This window comes from Elephantulus edwardii, unplaced genomic scaffold (genome assembly GCF_000299155.1).
Source record: "Elephantulus edwardii isolate Elephantulus edwardi_28Jun2011 unplaced genomic scaffold, EleEdw1.0 scaffold00231, whole genome shotgun sequence".
Classification (NCBI taxonomy): domain Eukaryota; kingdom Metazoa; phylum Chordata; class Mammalia; order Macroscelidea; family Macroscelididae; genus Elephantulus; species Elephantulus edwardii.
The window spans coordinates 1,092,577-1,110,902 of record NW_006399981.1 but is presented as its reverse complement, the minus strand read 5'-3'; the positions used below and the strand labels follow the sequence as shown (position 1 = coordinate 1,110,902).

Below are 18,326 nucleotides of genomic sequence, written 5' to 3'. Positions count from 1 at the left end.
CTGTTAAACTCAATAAGCAGCTGCGTCTTTGCTAGCAATGTCCTTTATTGTTGTTGTTACATGCCGTCGAGTCGCCTGCCACTCGGAGTGACCCTGTGCACAATGGCTCTGAACCCCGTCCTATATGAGCCAATCTCTATGACTCCTACACACCTGTCATCTATCAGCATTACCTATTCTGAATAATACATAAAAGATTTTTGAAACTTGGATGCATTAATTGTCAAACCAAAACATAGGAATGCCTGTTCTTTGGATAACTGATTAGACCAGTCACATGAACAGAAAGGGTTTTTTTTTATTTTTATGAGCCACCAGAAGCACAAATGCTGTTGTCAGCGCTTATTCAGTTTGCAATTTGAAGCACTGTGTGTAATGATTATGACAGAACACATTTTCTCCTCCTTTAATCTCCCTTCCTTTCCTGTAGCAATGAAAAACCTTCTTTTCCTCCCCCTCTCTTTTTTTAGCACCTAGCAGTCTTAAGGTATATAATAGACATTTCTTGTTTATTCATATTTTCTTTCATAATGACTTCACTGCATTTATAAAAGTAATGCATTCTCATTATAAAAATGCAAGCAATGCAGAAAAGAAAAAGAAAATTAAAAATCCCATCATTCAGAAATAAGCCTCGTTAACAAGGTGAGCATCTTTCTAAGCATTTTTGTGTGTGAGTGGGTGGTCGGATAGACAGACAAATTGTCCATAAATTTTAGTAGAGTGAGATTGTATGATATTTACTACTTTTAATATTTCCAAACTGTCAGATTTAATCTTACTTGAATTTAATTGAAGAAAAGAGAATTAGTGTAAGTGAAGGAACTACTGTAGGTGGAATAATTTTTTTTTCCACAATAAGAAATATGTAGGTCTTTGTTTTTATTCAAAGGTTAAGAAAAAAAGATTTTAAAAACTAGATTCATTTTCCCCTTAAGTATATAATTCCATTGTAGACATTATTGCCATGATTCTGGGACCTGGGGATTGCTCCTTCCTCACTCCCTTCAAGTTTGTGTGGCCTTGTGCCCTGCTTTACCCACAAAATGTGAGTCGATGCACCACTTACAGATGGATGCTTTTAACTGTCAAAGCTCTACTGTCTCACACCTTCTTTCCTTCATTCGTGAGGATGCTGATGTCCATGTGAAGACGCGTACATAAGATCGATTCAGTGTAGAGAGAATAGGAACAAATGCAGAATCATATCAGTGCAGAACCAGCTCATGGGGGGCGGGGGCTGCCCAGAAGCCATCTGGGCCGACAGCAGAGCGTGGATTAGTTAAGTCTCGGAGATGTGAGAGTTGTTTCTAACTGTGGACCAATTTGCCTGCCCTGACTGCTACCATTTCCCTTTTTGGCAGTATTGATTTCCTGCCTGCCATGATAGGTAATCTCAGAGGTAACTCACTCTCTCCTTCCAGATTTGGGTGACTTACGTGTGATTCCCACACTGTCAAGCTATTGAAGATTTGCATTCTATCCTAGAATCCAAACTTGATTTTGATTTTATGGATTTTTTCATACAGTCAAGTGACAGAACATTACATGGGTTATAACTGGTTTTCTGTTTAAAGAAATTAGATGGTACTTGTCGTTTGAATGTGACTTTCCTATTATGGCTATTAAGTGGCAGATCAAAGTGTGTATGGGGACTGACTGACCAGTGGCCAAGCAGTTCACCCAGAGGGAAGGGGTATTTTATCCTTTACATTGTTTAGAATTGCAGTAACATCACCATGTTTATGGAAAATACACTAACTTGCAGAGGTTTTAGTACTATGTATGAATTCTCTACAATGTATCTGTTATTAACTACATCAAGGTAAATAATTTCTACCTTCTTCTCCCACTTCCCTTAATATGCCACTGTGGATATCTTTAATTTATTCATCCCAGGGACCATTTAATAAAAAAATTTTTTAAGGAGAGTTATCAAGTGGGTAATTCTTTTTTTTATATTAATTTAGTTTGTTTATTTTTCATTTCAATGAACATCTACAGAGATTTTGGAATTCTATTCATTCATTGTTGCACCCTTCTCCCCGCACAAACACCCCGCCCCCGTTTGCTCCTCTCCTTGAAAAGCAAAAGAAAAACTCCCTCATTGGTACACAATCCCCCCGCACCTCCCCAAACCCCACCCCTACCCCCAAATATAATCCACTCTGCAACCCTCATTGCGTACTCCTACGATAAAAATAATGCTTTAAAATATAATACTTTTAGACTATTCTCTCCCCCATAGACTTCAATGCCGTAAACATATTTCATCCAGTTTTTCTAAGTCTTACCCCCACCCCAATGCCAGCCTCATTCTACAACAATGGCACCATATAGCATTTGTCAAGTGGGTAATTCTTTAGTTATTTCATTGTTTACCAGTAGATTTCCATATACTACAGAAGAATCATTTCATTGTCTTTTTTTTTAACTTAAAATTTTTGCTGGAAAAAATAGATTGATTCTCCTCGATCCCTGCTTTCTAAGTAACTTCCGTTTTCTGCTTGAAGGATTGCTGCTTTGAGCTGAAAAGGAAATAACTGAACTAGGATATGGCTTATAATTGATTGTTGCCTGTGCATTGTCTCTGGGATAGATTATGCACTTCTTGATTTAGAGGTTCTGTGTGTATTCATTTTATGGTATTAGATTGTTGAATAGTGTGAGTTTTTCCTTCAGGGATACCCATTCATCTTTTAATGAGCTCTGTTTTCCTCTTCTCCATAGCTGGTATTTTTCTTTAGTTTGCTTAGCCTTTCCCATTGATCTCTCATTGCTTCAAACATCCCTAAATATAAATCGTTTTGATTTGCATCATGTTGTGTCTGTTCCCTGCTGTTTTAGTTTATCTGTTGGGTTTACGAACATACTGTTTGGTCCTCAGTTTCTCATCATAGCATGACAGGTTTCGTTATTGATTTTGTTATTGGAGTGTCTCCTTATTAAGCCTTTGTTCTATTCTGTTAGCAGAAAGAAGGAAAGAAAGGATGGACAGCCCAGACATGGACAGCCAGAAGGGCTTGGGGCAGGGGCATGAGATCAACAGGCGCATCTGTGGGTCAGCGATGCTGCAGTGCCTGTGCTCAGCAGTCTTCCTGGAGACTCCGTGAAATGTCCTTCCACTCCTGCCAGGGACAGTCAGCCCTGCTTGTTCATATTTCTGATCTCTGCATCTCTCTGCATAGCAGTTGCCATTCTCGCTTGACGAAAGTCAGAAGAGAAGAAGTGCTACGTGAAAAGTCCTCTTCAGCTCTAAGGATATTAGAGTCTTTCAAGTTGGTTTATTTGGATAATTGATAGAACTTCAGTGGGTAGGAATTAGCAGACGGTTCTCCCCGTTCCCATAAAAGGAGGTGATGCAGGGTGCGGGAATCATCAGACAATATCGCTAACACATCCAGGCAAGATCCTGCTGAAGATTGTCCAAACCCAACCAGAACAGCGCATCCTCAGGGAACTGCCAGATGGACAGGCTGGGGTTAGAAAAGGTCATGGCACTAGGAACTTTATAGCCAATGTTAGATGGATCTTAACTGAAAACAGAGAGCACCTCAGGAATGTCTATCTGTGTTTCATTGACTATGCAAAGGCATTTGACTGTTTGGATCACAACAACAAATTGTGCCTAACATGGGGATCCCAGAGCACTTGATTATGCTCATGAGAAACCTATACTTAGATCAGGAAGCAGTCCTCAGAACAGAGCAAGGAAACATTGTGTGGTTCAAAGTCAGAAAAGGAGTACATCAGGGATGTGTCCTTTTCTGTCTCCATTACCTTTCCAATCTGTATGCAGAACAGATCCTTGAGGAGGCTGGACTTTATGAAGAGGAAATGTGGCAACAGGATTGGAGGGAGATTCATCAGCAACCTGTGTTATGCAGATGACACAACCTTGAAACTAAGGAGAACCTGAGGCATTTGCTGCAGAAAATGAGAAACTGCAGTTGTGGTGCTAGAGAAGAAAGAGTCTTGGACATACCGTGGACTGCCAAGAGAATAAACAGGTCTGTCCTGGAAAGGGTGAAGCCAGGCTCCTTATGGGCACGAGGATTGTGAAGATCCAACTCACATACTTTGAGCATGTTTCCTGGAGAGACCAGATCTTGAAGAAGGACATTATGCTTGGAAAGGTGAGGAAGACATTCCAGATGAGCTGGATTGACACAGTAAGTAGGGTAACAGGGATAGATGTGTCAGACAGTGAGACTGGCTCAGGATAGAGCAGGGTTCAGAGCTATTGTTCACAAAGTTGCTATGAGTTGCAGTCAACTCGACATGTAACAACAACATCAATGCATGCATACTTATGAAGTTCTGGTGGAGCAGTGGTGTGAAGCTGTGCTGCAATCCCAAAGGCACACAGTTCTAATCCACCAACTGCTCCACAGGAGAGGGATGGACAGTCTCCTCCTGTGCAATTAACCACCTCTGAAAACGTGCTGAAGAGTGAGCTGTGGGTCAGTTCCAACTCAACAGTATTCAAGAAAATGCACTTATTAGGAACATCAATTACGTTTTTTGAGTTATGCAACCGTTCTTACCATCTTTTTCTAAATTGTGATTCCTTCATTTGCATAAATTTGCAGCCCTATTATCTTTTAAGTTGCTGTTGTCAATTTGATTCCACAGAGATTTTTTTTAAGGAAAACAATTGAATCTCAATTTGCATATTCATTACTACAAGAGCAGTGCAGATGTTGAAGGGTTCACAATCAGTTGTCAGAGAAACCGCAGTTAGTTCTACAATCTTATTAGCTTCTGGTTCTATGAGTTTTAGATTACATAATGTAGAAGACACTATAAAACTAATTTACAATAGTTTTATACACATGAAATTTGTCAGTATTATGAGAGGATTCTACCATTAAACCAATAATCATTATTGGGAAACGAAATGTAACGAAGAACTCAAATGGAACATTCTTTTAAGAAAAAATCGATCATCTGGAAAAATCACTGCCACAGTTTGGACCACTTTCCTATGTAGGAACCTGGTCTGGCCAACACACATTCCTACCAGGCAGAAAAGCTATCCGATCAGGGTGGACTTAAGACTCCGCTCTCTTCTGAAAGCAGTTTCATACTGTCCAGACTGCAGCAGCCCAAAGTTTGGAGGCCACTGGAAAACCAAAGGCCCTGTTGGCGCAGAAGTGAGCAGATGTATATGGAGCTCTTGTGTATATTTCTTGTGTGAAGTCTGAAGATGAGTGTCCCCTACCCATTAACTTGTTCTGGGAAGTAAGATAATAAGAGTGGTTCGTTAGGAGACAGCTTGTTGATTGGACCATTAATAGAAAACTGAAACCATGTCCCAAAGCAGTAAGCCTTTATCAGGAGGAGTCTGGCACACCAGTGATGTGTAGGACTTTAAGTTTGGAGGTATTGGTGCAACAAGAAACGCCCCGTGGGCTACTGACAAGGGAATGGCTGGCTTCTCACCTGTTGAAGGACACATATGCACATTGAACTGTTTCTATTGAATGGTAAAATTCACACACTTTCCAGGAGATTCATGTCAGCATCATTCCTTGTGCAGAGTCTGATGTAGATGAAGATAAAGTGGTTTCTTGGTCAATAACTGTTTTTTCTTTCTTTTAAAGTCTGTGGGTTTCTTGCATAGTTCTATCACAATTGGCCCAGGTTTAATTTCATCCAACTCCATGAAAGCAAAGCACTTGGTGCTGGTAAACCTCTTTTTGGATTTGTAGTGTTTAAACTCAAAAAAGATTGCAGCATCTTTGGGTAATTTTTCAACATGTTTCTGCAGCTCAGTGTTCACATTAAAATGAACATATGAATCGCCTTTGCTTGATGCCACAGGTGTATCTCGTACAGAAGTTAAATCTATGCCATTCACATCCTTGCCATTAATTGTAGTATAGTGATCATTACACTGCCCGGCATCTTTCAGACCAATTTTGTCAGTTCTAATTATGGGTAATGTCATTCCTGGTTTGGATGGTAACCACGGTAACAAAGTACCATGGACTGAAGCAGAAAAAGAATCAAGAGATCCTGCTCCAGCATCATCTTCAAATTCCAAATTCTCTTCTTTGCCTGATGCTGAAATTCTTCTTAATGGGACTGGTTGAACATCAAATGGGAACTCTCTGTTGTATGTAAGGATATTCTTTAGGATTAGCTCTGGTTTCTTCAGATCCTTCAGTTTAAACTTTTCTCATGACTGTGTGGACTGTAAAGTGGCACTTCGTAATTCCAAGCATGTTGCAATTTTGCCTATGGTTTTCTTTTGTTCTGTGAATTCAGAATTATTATGTGGCACTTGGGCCTCTAAATGTCTTGCTAATATCTGATGCTCGTCTATCAGTGCCACCAGCTGGCCCCGAGAGTCGAAGCAGAGCTTCTCCTTTAGCTGGCGCCCCACCACTGCAGCTATGCTTCAAGTCACCTCAGACATGGCCAGTCCCTCCCTGCCCCTCCTGCCCCAACTCCCCCCAAAGCTGGGCTCTAGGATGTCATCCTCCCTGGGTCTGACCCCGAAGTTAACAGGGTCAGGAGACACCACTGTGGTCAGGTCACTGCCACCAGCTGCCAAGGAGCCACCCAAAGCCCATTTTAATTCCAAGAGATAATTCTTGAAAGAGAAATGCTTAAGGCTGGGTTTTATGACAATTTCAAGGAATATTTTTTCTCAAAGCAACAATTTCAGAGGCTCCTTCACCCTTCATGGCTCCAGGGAGTTTGGAGTCTGTGAAAATCTGGAATTCAATTCTGTATTTTTACCTTTTCGATCTAATTTCTTTTATCAGATACCTTTGATCCAAATGTACATCAGTGGTAGCCAAGTGGTATCCAGTAGTTCTGGTTCTGGCAGAGGTGACAGTGGTTCGTGGGAGTGATTAGCTGTATCTTCTTCCTGTCCCTGATTCTTTTCTTTCTCTGTTGTTTAGGTGACTAAGGACCAGTTAGTTGTGCTATAGCTGGCCACTTGCAACAACCCATTGGTTTTTAAAAAGTTGAATAAACTAAAAGAAGTGTTTGGTACCATTGTACCTACAGAGAAAAACGGAATGAATATTGTCATTTTAATAAATAACCCACTCTTTTACCCAACAAATTCTTAAGTGACTACCATGCACAGATGGATGATAAATTGATGGATCTCTGTTTTATTGATATTGTAAAGACATTCCACTGTGTGGATGATAACAAATTATGAATTGCATTGATAAGTATAGGAATCTCAGAACATTAAATTGTGGTCATTTGGAACCTGTTAATAAATAAAAAGAGCAGTTATTTGAACAGTAAAGGGCAGACTGAACGGTCTAAAAGGAGAAAAAAGTGTGAATCAGGTTATATCCTTTAGCCCTGCCTATTGAATCTGTGTACTGAGCAAATAATCCAAAAAGTTGGACTGTGTGAAGAAAAATGTCACATCAGATTTGGAGGAAGTCTCATCAACAACCTACAGTATGCAGATGACACACTTTGCATCCTGAAGCACTCACAGAAGATGATCAAAGACAACAGCCTTCAATATGGATTAAACTTCAATATCAAGAAAATAAAAATTCCCACATCTGCACCAATGAACAACCTCATGATAGAGAAAAGATTGAGGTAGTCAAGGATTGCATTTTACGTGGATCCACAATCAACACTTCTGGAAGCAGCAGTCAGAAAATCAAACATTTTAAACTGAGCACCTCTGCTGTCAAGGACCAATTCAAAAATGTAAAGAGTAAATGAATCTCTGATAGCCTCGCCGCAAGAAGCTGTGCTGCAGTCCTGAAGGCACTTGGAAGGCCACCTGCTGCTCTATGGGAGAAGGTCAGGCATTTTCCTCCCATGATATTAATTGCTTCTGAAAACCTGCCAGAGGGTCTATGGGTTGGTTCCAACTCTATGGTACACAACACAACAAAGATGTAGGAGGTCAGTTTCAATACTAAGGTTCATCAGATCCAAACCATGGTAGGTTCAGTTGCTTCATATCCAAGTAAGAAGTGAAGGGATGGATAAGGAAGACTAAAGGAAAAATTGATGCCTTTGAATTATGATCTTGACAAAGAATATTGAATAGCCTGGTCTGCCAAAAGAGCAAAGAAATCTATCTCAGAAAAAAAATATAGCCAGAGTGCTGCTTAGAAGCAAGGATGGTGGAATGCTGTCTCACATTCTTGACGCCTGTTTTCAGACCCTGGAAAAGGACATCAAAAGGTAGAGGGCCAGGAGAGGAGAAGAAGACCTTTAACAAGGTGGATTGACACAACGACTGCAACAGTAGGCTTGAACACAGTGGAAAGTGTGAGAATGGTGAAAACTTGAACAAGGTTTAGACTTTCTGTCTGTTGGGTCACAATGAGTCACAATCAGTTTGATGGCCTCAAACAGCAATGTGACAAATCCATACAAATACGTGCAAAAAATGGCATGGTTAAGTTGTAATATGAACTCTTAGAGTTCTTATATTGCTTTTTTAAAATGTACTGTGGACAAAATACACATTTCATTGTTTTCATTTTTTACTGGGAAAAGATAATTTCCCAAGTGTAATCTTTAAAAATCAGAAACTAATAAGCCAAATTACTAGTACACAGTTTGGTGGTTTCTGATTTTTAAAAATTATAGCAGAAACTTATTCTTTCACAGCTATAATAAAAACACTGAAATGTGCATTTGGTTCAGTAAATTTAAAAAATGTAATATGAAAAGTTTAAAATGAGCAAAACTGTTAGTACAAAAAAGGTCTGGTAGCTTAGTGTTAAGAAGATACACTGCCAACCCTAAGGCACCCAGGTGGAAAACCCCAGCTGTTCCCTGGAAAAAAGATGGGCCGTCTCTTCTTACGCAGTTTACTGCCTCTGAAAGCACCTTGGGAGCAGGATGGGCAGTCTCCTCCTGTGCAATTCACAGCCTTCTGAAAAACCACTGGAGGGACAATCAGTTTAAATTGTTTTAAATTAGTGAAAAAGCCTAAAGACTTTGTTTCACCTGGGAAGACATGTTGAGGAAAGTGGTATAATAATAAAGAAGTAATTATCTGCTTAATGAGGGGATAAAAATAACTTCAGATCTACAGAAAATAATAAAATTTTTAAAAATTATTTCAACCTTTTTAAATTTTTTTTTTTTTTTTAGTGGAAGAAGATAGAAACAACTTCTTTCTAAACAACTCCGTAGAAATCTTGTTTTACCTCTTACAAGCAAGAAGACAGTCCCAGAGAAATTAATGACTTGCTCCAAGTTATATAGTTATAGTGAGCTGGATGAGGCCGATTGAAATCGAGATAGTACCCAGGCCTGCTAACTCCTGGCCCGCAGCCGGCTCCACCCTACCTCCTGCCCTTTTAATTCATGGAGCACTCAGTATTGCCAACAATTTTGCTGTTGACCTTTCATGGCTTGATAGTTGAATCATGTTTTCCATTACAGTTAAGTATCACTCACTGATTTGTGTTTTGCAACAAGGCCTTGTTATCTGGCTCTGACTGTCACTTCATCATCCTGGATGTCGGGTAGAAAGACGAAATGCTCTGTTGCTCAGCCTCTCTATGAGGACCAGATTGTTCTATGCGATTATCTAGCAGAACAAGGAGATCTCATTCCTTTTCTTTTCAGCATGCTCCCCCCGCCCCCACCTTTCCTGGCAGCCAGTCCTCAGTCAGAGGGATTTCTCTGCAGGGCCCTTGTACTCAACTCTGGGCCAACTCTGGGAGGTGGACAATCAGGTTTACTTTCCCTGCCTGGCAACCCCACCAGCTGCATATACACTCCATGGCATTGGCCTTCCAGTATTGGGAGATAATTAGGGTTATAGCATGGTTTTTGACCTTTGTTCATTCATCTTCTCTCTTTTTCCTTTATTTCTTCATACTCAGTAAATGTACAGCATACTTCATTAGTAAAAGAAAAGCATCTCTTGATTTTTGTTCATTTTTTATTACACTAGTTTATTTGCAAAATTCTAATACATTGTTTTTCACACCAGTTCCTTCCCATTTCCCTAACCTCCTCCATCAAACTGTGTGACCCCATGATTAATTTCCACCCCACACACATCCTCACCCCCGTTCCCCACTCCCAGATCATGCCATGATAATGTCCCACCTCTTCTGATATGTAATTTTTATGTCTGCATTTTTGTAAATGATTTTATGTTAAATATCCATTTTTAATCTGCAGTATTGTAGGCTGCAGGGTTTTTTTTCCCACCCACATTTTCATCTCATCTTTTACAATGCTATACAGTACTCCCTCCACGTTTTATTTACCTATTTTGCCTATTCATAGGGGGTTTTAGGAAATCAATCAAACCATATATTTCAATGGGGAAATCTACTACCAGGGACCTTTTCCAACTTTTAAAGAGCAAGGATGTCACTTTAAAGACTATGGTGCACCTGCCCCAAGTCATAGTATTTTAATTGCCTCATAGTCCTGTGAAAGTTGAACAATGAACAAGGAAAACTGAATGAGAGTTGATGCTTTTGAATTGTGGGTGGGTTTTTTTTGTTTGTGTGTTTGTTTAAGAGCATTGGATATACCATGGACTGTCAAAAGAATAAAGAAGTATTTTTTAGGGGGGGAAGTGCATCCAGATTGTCCCTTAGAATTAATCATGGTTACACTTTGTCTCACATAACTTTGAGCATGTTCTCAAGAGGGGCAGGTTCCTGGGGAAAGACAGTAAAATGGTAAAATGGAGGGCTTGTGAGAAAGAGGATGACCCTTGATGAAATGGATTAATACAACGCATGTTAACAGCGGGCTTAAACGTAGATGAGGTTGTGAGCGCAGGACCAAGCAGGGTCTCCTTCTCCTGCACAAGGGGTGGCTGTGTGTCAGACCCTTTTTTCTCATGTAAATTCTTATCCTTTTCTGGTTGGTTTTCAGAAGTATCATATGCAATGTATGTAGTGTCTATTCCTTTATGAGTTTTCAACATAAGAAGTGTGTTCCTTCTCCTATTTGGCTTCTGGGAGTTTAATCATGGTCCCCTTCGTTGAAAAGAAATCCTTAATTTTCCCTAATTTTGGCATATTAAAAGTTTATTTTATGTTTTTACTTTTGAGAATAAATTTTAAAAGCCTTCTCCCAATTCAGGTCACAAAGATACTCCTACATTATTTTTTATTAACTTTATTTTTTCCTTTTACTTCCATTTTATTTGGCCTTTAATCCACCTGTAATTCATCATTATATATGGTATGAAATGAAAGTCCGGTTTTATTTTGCTTTTGGATAATATGCTCTTTTTCCCTAATTTAGGGAAATCTCCTTTTCCCATATGGAATTTTAATAATCTACAGAAAGTACCACATTTATCTTATAATAAAATTACTCCACCCTTAGCATTAAATGACTCTCCATTTTGAAGAGTGAACTGTGGGGAAGAGGGTGAGTAGAGAGAAAAGTGCAACAACGAATGACCGGAAGCCCTAAGTCTCTGTAAACTTTCATTAAAATTAATAAAAAAAATTTTAAAAAAGATTATTTATTCAGATCTGATTTTATGTATTTTAATGAAGGCTTAAAGTTTCCCCCATAGATGTGGTATGAGGTTTAGTACCTAGAGCCTTTTTAGGTTTGGGGCTCATTTTCACTCCATTTTGTTGTTAGTTATTTCTAGATAGTAGAAATATGGTTTTCTTCTTGTTTTTGTTTGTTTAAAAGTAATTCTGATTATTTGTTCCAAGATCTTATTCTATATAGAGTATCATTGTTATTATTATATACCATCAAGTTGGAGCCAACTCCTAGCCGACCCTCGAGCAGGTTTCAGAGGTGGTAAATCTCACTTGAGAAGACTGCTCACCTTTCTCTCCCCAGCAGCTGGTGCATTTCAACCGCATGCCTTTGAGTTTACAATGCAGCTCTTTAGAGCTGGGCCACCAGAGCGCCCAGAAGATTATACTCTCTGAAAACAGTGCAAGGTTTTGATGTGCTTACTTCTCACCCATTACTTTGTTGGGTTTTTTTGGTTGGTTGAATTTGGTTTTGGTTTTGGTTTTTTCTTCTATTAACCAGTCCTCCACCCCACCCCGGTCTTACTATTTTGGAGTAAATTCCCAATGACAGCAATCCTGTACTGGGGTTCTGAGGCTGTAGTTCTTAACAGGAGGGTACTTCTCATCTTTATCCTGTGGAGCCCCGAACCCCGAGAGATGGGCGTGCACCTTTTGGTTAGCGGAGTATGGACTACAGACGCCTACAGACGACACCAGAGCTCTTTTCAAATGCTTTTCACCAAATTCACTTTTCTTTCTCTGTAAATTGCTCAGGACTCCCAGTACTGAACTGAACAGTAATAGTATGGGTATCATTGTCTTGTTCCTAAAAGGAATTTCTTTACAACTTCTCTATTAAATACCTTTTAGAAATTTTTAGATTTGTTTTAGTCTTGACAAGTTGAATCCTATCCTTCAAATTTTTTTTTTTTAAAAAAAACCTTTTTGAAGACTCACTAATAGACATGAAACCTTATCAAATTTTTGTATCTATTAAAATAACTTTTATTTAATCTAGGTAGATTTTTTTATGAGAGTCACATTGCTGTAATATTGGGCTAAATTCTGATTGTTTCTTACATAGTAGTTTAAGTACATTTTGGGGTTCAGTTGTTGTTAGGTGCCAACTTATAGCAGCCCTTATGTACAATAGATAAGACCCTGCCCCCTTCTGTGCCATCCTCATAATCTCCCCTCTGTACTGTTGGAGTCACTGTGTCTACTGGTTCCTCTTACTGACGGTCTTCCTCTCGCCTCTCCTGCCCTATTATTTTTCAAGCGTGAGCTACTTTACCAGCTATTGGCCCCTCCTGATAACATGTCTTAAGTATGTGAGACAATATCTCCACATCCTTGCTTCTAAGAAACAATCTGGTGCTATTTCTTCAAAAAATAGATTTGTTTGTTCTTCACGCAGTTCCATGGTATTGAAAACTCACTGCCAATTCCACAAGTTCTTCTTAAGTCTTCTTTATTTATTGTCCATCTTTCACATGAATATGAAGTGATTAAATGATCATTAATTGAGCCAGGCACACCTTACTCTTTAAAGTGACATCTTTTCTCTTTAGCTGCTCTAAAGGGTCCTTGGCAACAGATTAGCCCAGTTTAATATGATGCTTTCTTTCTTATTGATGCTTTCATTGGTATTGTCAAATTCTTGACACTGCCAGACATTTTGCCATTTATCGTAGTGTGGCTTATTGAACCAGTTAGAAGGATTGTTGTCGTTGTGTTGAAGTATAATCCATACTGAAGGCTATAATATTTGATCTTGCTACATATCTTTTCACCATGCTTATTCAGTCTGTGTACAGACCAAATGAAGCTGAACTCTATGAGGAGGAATACGTCATTGGGATTGGAGGAAGACTCATTAACAGCCTGTGATATGCAGATGACACAACATGGTTTGCTGAAAATGAAGAGAACTCAAGAAAAAGATGGACTCAATTGACTAATATTTTATTTAGGATTGTTTGTTGTTGTTGTTGTTGACATGAAAGTGCCATGAGCCTGTTTTTTCTTTTCTTATAAATTTATTATCTATTTAGAATAACTTAAAAAATGGCCTAGATGGGTTTCTCTCTCCTCTTGCTTCTGGAATAGTTTCTATAGAGAAGTAAGAGTTCATGAAAGTTGATAAGGCTCAGCTGTCAAGCCTCCTGGACCTGAGGCTGGTTAGCTCGGGAAGGCTTTGGTCGCCATTTTAAATCTTTTCATCTTTTGGTTCATTCAAGTTTTCAATTTCCTGCACTGAATTTGGCATTTTATGTATTCCCAAGATGTAGCCATTACATCTAGATTTTTAAAAACTATTAACATGTTTGTGACTGTTTATACACATTTGCTCAGCAAATATTCCTTCTATTCCACCCGTAGAAGAGATTTAATTCCTCCTGTTATCAACCAAGGGAGCCCTGCTGGCATAGTGGTAAGGAATTGTGCTGACAGCACAGAATTCCATGGTTCGGAGAAGGATGGTTTGGAGAAGGATGGGCAATCTCCTTCTGTGTGATATACCGCCTCTGAAAACCCTCTGGAGGGTCCATTCCAACTCAACAGAACACAACAAGAACAACAGTTGTTAACCAACCCACGTTTTGAAGATGACACAGCCTTGCTTGCTGGAAGTGAAAAGTACCTGAAACACTTGCTGTCGAAGATCAAAGGCGATAGCCTTCAATATGAATGTGCATCTCAATGTCAAGAAAACAAAAATGCTTACCACTGGACCAATATGCAGATGACGCAATTTTGATTGCAGAAAGTGAGGAATTCTTGTTCAGATCTGTTGTTGCTAAGGTTGTTATGAGTTGTACTTGATTGAATGGCACCTAACAACAACAACAGCTTTTTTTTCTAGACAATTAGAAATTAATATTTGCACATTAGGTGACTGCTTGAAAAGTTTTAAGACCCCAGAAGCTACTTACCAGAATTGTTCTTGTGTTGTTGATTGTCATCAAGTTGAGCACGACTCTAAGCGAAACTATAAACAAAAGACCTGAAGCCTTTCTATAACTTTTGTTTCTCAAAGTTCACAGAGTTTCCAGAGGTATGCTCTTTAGGAAGTGGATGTCACTCCTGCTTCCAAAGTAGGATGTAGTTTTGATGGATTATGTCATGATGATGTTTCTTGAGACTATGGGCCTGAGCTTCTAGCTTCAGCAATCTCTTCTCTAACCGTGTCTGGTTATGATTAAGAAGTTTTTATACTTTTACTCCCTGCTGTAAAAAGGTCAGGGGCTGCAACCTTCAATATGGTTAACGTCTCAGCATCAAGAATATGAAAGGTTCTTACCACCAGGTCAATTGACAGAATCAAGACAAACAAAAAGATTGTGGTTATTAACAATTTCATCTCGCTTGGATCCACAGTCAACACTGTTGGCACTAGCAGTCAGTTGATTTAGGAAAGTCTGCTGTCAGAGACTTCCCCAGAGCGATAAAGAGAAGGATATCAGTCTAGAGACTAAGATGCACCTTATTCAGGCCATGGTTTTCTCAATTGCTTGCTATGCATCTGAGAGCTGGACAGTGACTAAGGATGACAGAAGAAGAATTGATGCCTTTGAGTTGTGGTTGCTGAAGAACAGTATTAAACGTAACATGGACCAACAAGAGAACAAGCAAGTCTGCACTGGAGAGGGTGAAACTGAACTGCTCCTTGGAGGCAAGGATTTTGAAGCTTCATCTCACATGCTTTGGGCATGTTGCCAGGAGGTTCCAGTCTTGGAGAAGTACATCACGTTTAGAGGGGTAGAGCGTCAGTACAGAAAAGGAAGACCCTGGATGAAATGGATTGACATAGTGACTATGGCAGTGGGGACATGTGTATCAGATACAGAGGGGTTGGCTCAAGATAGGGCAAGGTTCAGAGCTATTGTTCACAGGGTTGTCTGCTCGGTGGTGCATAACAACAATTCATCACATATTTTGGGCTGGTCTTTGGAAAAGGACATCATGCTTGGAATGGTGGAGGGTCAGTAAAAAAAGAAGACACTCGGTTGAATGTATTGACACAGTAACTGTAAAAATGGACTATAGTGGAGAGAATGAAAATGGCATAGGATAGGGCAACATTTAGATGTGTTGTTCTTAGGATTTCTATGAGGTATACTGGATTTAAGGGCACCTAATGACAAACTACCAGCTCTCAGGAAAAAACAACAACATTTATAGCATATCCTAAACCATGTGACAAATACAGTCTGGCACACCTGAATGGGTTTTGCTGTAGTCTCATTCACCTGTGCATACCTATTAATCTTGCCTGTCTATCTATCTATCTAGCTAGCTAGCTAGCTAGCTATCTAGATTACCAGTTATTACAAGTAGTGCTTAACTGCATATAGAATAATTTTTACCTTTGTTGCCTACACTTATCCTCCTTTTACTTAATAATATTGCACCAATCAGCCCCTTATTTTGTATTACCTTTACATTTACTCAATTTGTTAGTGATTCTTTCTGTAATCTTAATTCAGTGCTCTTCATATAGTCAAAGTTCTCAGATTATTTGCTCAGTGTACAGATTAAATGAATGTAGTAAAGGATTCAACCTTATGTCTTATCTGGTTAGGGTTTCCCTCTTCCTTTCCCATCCTTGGTAATTATTAAAAAAATGCAAGGGTGCTAAAATTTCATCTCATTTGCTTTGGGCATATTCTTGGGGAACCAGTCTTTTGGGGAGAGATATCATGTTGGGAAAGTTGAAGGGCCCGAGAAAGAAAGGAAGGCCATCAACAAACTAGATGGACCCAGTGACTGCTCCAAGGGCTCGAGCATGGCAGAAATCTTGAAGATGGTGTAGGACAGGGCAAGGCTCAGATTTGTTGTTTCCAGGGTCGCTATGGGACACAGTTGACTTGATAGCACCCAACAATAGCAACAACTAAACTTTCTTTAGGGAGCTCTCGTGGTGTTGTGGGTAAGGAATTCCACTGAAAAACCTAAAGGTGCTGCTTCTGTTCGAATCCACCAGCAGCTCTGCAGGAGAAAGATGGACAGTCTCCTGTGAATTTACAGCCTCCAGAAACCTGCTGTAGTAGCGTCAGCAATGAGTCAGTTCTGACTCTATGGCAATGAGTTAGGGGTGTGTGTGTGTGTAAGAAAATGGTCGTTAACTTTTTATGATAATGGATTCATTTGTGATAGACTGATTTCTTTCACTCAGGAGAATGTCCTCTAGATTCAGCCATATTATGAACACTGACAGTCATTCGTGTTTCTTGGGTCCTTTGTTATGCTTTAACTTTGCACAGTATTCCCTTGTGTGTATGCACTATAGTTTATCTGTCCACCCATTGGTAGAGGCTTAAGGTTATTTCCATCTTTTGACTACTGTAAATAATACTGCAGTGAGTATGGGTATGTTGTTGTTGTTGTTAGGTGCTGCCGAGTTGACTGTGTCTCATAATGACTCTATGAACAAAAGATCTGAACCCTGTTCTATCCTGTGTTATTCCGCAGTGATTGCATCATCTTAAAGTTCCACCAGCAGTGTATGAGTGTTCCAGTCTTGCCAAATGCTTGCCGGCATTTTTAATTGTTTTATTAAGCTTTGCCTTTGTTTCTCGGGTAGGATAGTATCTCATTGTTTTAACTGTCATCTAATGGTTAATGATCACTATTTTATGACTCATGCTTCCATGGTTGTTGACTGTTGTTCCAAGTAAAATGAAATCCTTGACCATTCCAACATCTTCTGTTATAATGATATTGCTCACTGATCTAGTTATGAGGACCTTTGTTTGCTTTTTGTTGAGGTGTAATCCACACTGAAGGCTGTTATCTTTGATCTTCATCAGCAAGTACTTTACCTCGTCTTTAAGGACTGCAGTGCAGCTTCTTGACGCTAGGCCAAGTCTTCTTTACTTTTCATTGAACACATTTATATCTTCTACCTATCTCAACTTGGTAATCACTCTTCCTCCAATCTTGATTCATACTCTTCTTCATATATTCCAGGTTATTGGATTATTTTTGCTCAGCCTACAGATTGAATGAATATGTAAGAGGTTACAATCTTCCCTTTTAAACAATGCAGTACCTCCTTGTTCTGTTCAAGTGGCTGCCTCTTAGTTTAAGTGCATATTTGCCATGAGCACAGTTAACTTTTCTGGAGTGTCCATTCTTTGCAAAGTCTTCGATAATCTGTTGTCATCTACAAAGGTGAATAATTTTGCATAGTATGTAAAACTTAGGTAAACAGTATTCTGGTATTTTCCACTTTCAGCCAAGATCCATCTCACATCAGCAGTGGTATCTTTTGGTTCACGTTCTTTTCTGAATCACGCTTGAATATCTGATAATTCCCAGACAGTGCTCTGCTACAATTATTTTTTCAATTGAATTCAGCATAATTTTAACTTGCATATGATAGCAATGATGTTTGATCATTTCTGCGTTTTGTTGTATCACCTTTCTTTGGAATGGAACAGATATGGTTTTCCTCCAGTTGGTTGGCCAAGTAAGTATCTTCCAAATTTCTAGCATGGAGGAGTGAATGCTTACAGTATTCCATCCCTTTGTTGAGCCATCTCAAGTGGTATTCACTCAATTCTTGGGTTTTGTTTTCACAAGTCCTTTCAGTGTAGTTTGGACTTCTTCCGTCAAGACCATCAGTCTGTAATCATATGCTACCTACTGAAATGATTGAACAGCAACTAATTTTTCTTCTATAACTATATTTTATTAATTTTCATAAACATTTACAGAGATTTTGGGTTTCCATTCATTCACCGCTGCACCATTCTCTCTACCCTCCTCCCAGTTTGTTCTTGTCCAAATGCCACAGTGCTTGTCAAAGCCAGTTCTGATTAATCTTCTTTGTCAGTGTGT

General features: G+C 39.3%; 1 protein-coding gene and 1 pseudogene across 1 annotated transcript in view; one reads left to right on the top strand and one right to left on the bottom strand.

Annotated features, from left to right (window-relative positions):
- Nucleotides 1-18,326, top strand: part of CRADD (CASP2 and RIPK1 domain containing adaptor with death domain) — a 331,731-nt gene that overhangs the window by 291,041 nt on the left and 22,364 nt on the right. The window lies entirely within an intron of this gene.
- Nucleotides 5,528-6,695, bottom strand: LOC102864820 (annotated as a pseudogene).